This window comes from Populus euphratica, unplaced genomic scaffold, assembly GCF_000495115.2.
Source record: "Populus euphratica unplaced genomic scaffold, PopEup_1.0 scaffold823.1, whole genome shotgun sequence".
Classification (NCBI taxonomy): domain Eukaryota; kingdom Viridiplantae; phylum Streptophyta; class Magnoliopsida; order Malpighiales; family Salicaceae; genus Populus; species Populus euphratica.
In genome coordinates this window covers 100,895-103,344 of record NW_011500681.1, presented here as the reverse complement: position 1 = coordinate 103,344, position 2,450 = coordinate 100,895, and the positions used below count along the sequence as shown (strand labels likewise).

Here is a 2,450-nt window from a genome sequence, read left to right as displayed (position 1 = left end):
TATCCATTTGATTCAACGGTTTTAGCCTGTTGAACTTATTAAAAATATTTATTTAAAAATACCTATTTGTTTACAACACAAAGGAATAAAATTTGCAAAATTTAAATACAAAACAAAATAAAAGTTTAATAAAAGAACCGATAGTATAAATAAAAAATCAAAATAATAAGAAACAAATTGAAAAAAAATATTATGAATCATAATTTAAGAACAAAATTAAAAATATAATTTTTTTTCTAAAAAGATTAAGGATGAAAACAAGCAATAAAAAACATAAGGACTAAAATTAAAAAAATGAAATAAAAAGAAGATAGACATGTACTTTCGCTAAAAGAGAGAAAAAAAAAAGAAGGTAAAAAAACAGACCACCAATGACAAATTGTTCATCAATTATCGTTACGCCCCACACTAAGAGAAAGAAGATATAGTGGCGCTTCTAATAACACAACAAAAAACCATGTTTGAACATTGGGTTATATCTTATGCATCTTCTAAAGAGTGTAGACATCATTTGCATACTAAAGTGTAAAAAACATGGGCCAATAACATTTCTAAATCAAAAATTAAAAAATGAATATAAAGTTGCCAAAACACCCTCGTTGCCTTATAAATAACAAATAAAATCAATGTCAACGGACTAAAACACCCCTTAATGCATAGCCTTTTTTTTATTTTTTTGTAAGGGAAAAAATATATTTTAAATGTAGGGAAAAATAAAAATAAATTCTTCTTTAAATAAAAAGAAATTCTTGTTTAAACATGAGTTAAAGTGGCTTTGTTATATGTATAATTCTAATGATAAAATTTTCTGAGATATTAAACAATTTTAAAAAATTATTGGACTTGTTTTCTTGTAAGGGGTCATATGAAAACTTTTGAAGTTTTTCAGCTTAAGTGTCAAGTGTTTAAGCATATTTTACAAAGATCATATCAAGAAATTTGATTTTTACAAATTAGTATATTATTTTCAGAAAGCATGATACTATGATGACAAACAATCTCTATAAATTACTTTAATATTTCTAACATCTATAAAAAAGGTATGGAAATGAGATATTTCACATTAATCATATAATATCATAGAGATTCTTCTAATATAATTTTTGACTATACTATAAGAATCAAATTACTAAAATATTGAGTTTTTTATATGCAGATTAGGATTTGAAAGCAAGATCCAACATATCTGAAATAAAACTGTACGTAAAAATGTGTACTTTTCATAGAGGAAATAAAAACAAATAAAAGAAAAAAAAAGAGGAAGAGTCCCGGTATTCAGTCACATGCAAGTATAATATTGAAAGGTGAGCAAAGATTCAATAACATAAATACACAAAATTTAAAACAAGTTATGAAAGAATCAATAGTCAATATGCATTGCATCATCAACAGTTCAAAACACTCTTAAACTTTCTAATTTAATTCACGAAAATCATATAGTTTTTTTTTCTATATATAGTTAAAATGTTTGGATTAACTTACATATAGCTTGATTAAATTCTCATGCTCTTATGTCCGTGTCCACATAAGTTTCCCATGCAAGAACATGGCAAGTGACTTGTTTTTACACTAGGGTGACTTGTTTTTTACACTAGGGAGCTTGGCCCAAGAAAATGTAGTCAATGGGATTTGAATCCTAAACCTAGGAAGAAATATACATCCTAAACCCAAGACTTTCACCACTAGACTAAACCCTTATGATTGATCATCTAGTTGCTATAACAAAACCCAGACCATTATACTAATCCAGAACTGACACCGCACCGACCAACCTTGAGTGCTACTTCTTGACGATCTTCAACATTGCAAGATGCCCTTGGGCAATCGACGCAGCGGCTGTCATTTACATCAAAAAAACCATAATTCAACAACACATTTTCACCTTCAACACCTCAAAAAAAAGAAAAAGAAAAAAAAGAACCGAAACATAAATCTCCGTTAAACATCAACCCAACTTGCTTTCAAGAACTTATTTTACATCGTTGAAACTACGAGGAACTGCCTACATTATACCTCACCCAAGAAATTAGCCGACGAAATAGACATAAATTCTTCGAATCGAAAATAAACAAACGTGCACAAGCAAATAAAAAAGCAATGGCCCAACTTTCACGTATAATCCTTCACTTTCTACATAATTTCTTGCCGATTTAATTAATTAAATTCACTCAAAATCAAAACTTTAAATTATTCACTAAATCACAAATTAACACATAAATTAATAATAATAATAATAATAATAAAACTGACTTCATTTACTTCGACTAATTTCTAATAGTAAGAATCAGAGTTTACTGGTTGGTCATGAAGAGAGTTTGCAATCCGTGATGATTGATGCAATCTGTCAGCGAAAATAAAAATGATTAAAACAGGGTTAAATAATTAGCTTAGAGAAAGAGAGAGGGGAGGTTTTTACCGACGGGGGGGGTTGCACAAAAAGAACGGAGGGA

At 28.4% G+C, this 2,450-nt stretch overlaps 1 protein-coding gene across 1 annotated transcript in view; it reads right to left on the bottom strand.

The window, feature by feature from the left end:
- Nucleotides 1-1,486: 1,486 nt before the first annotated feature.
- The window catches only part of LOC105115963 (putative disease resistance protein RGA1), a 42,630-nt gene continuing 41,666 nt past the window's right edge, over nucleotides 1,487-2,450 (bottom strand). Inside the window, exon 3 of the mRNA XM_011013071.1 lies at nucleotides 1,487-1,836. The gene's annotated coding sequence lies outside the window, so the exon portion shown is untranslated. The remainder of the gene's footprint in view (nucleotides 1,837-2,450) is intronic.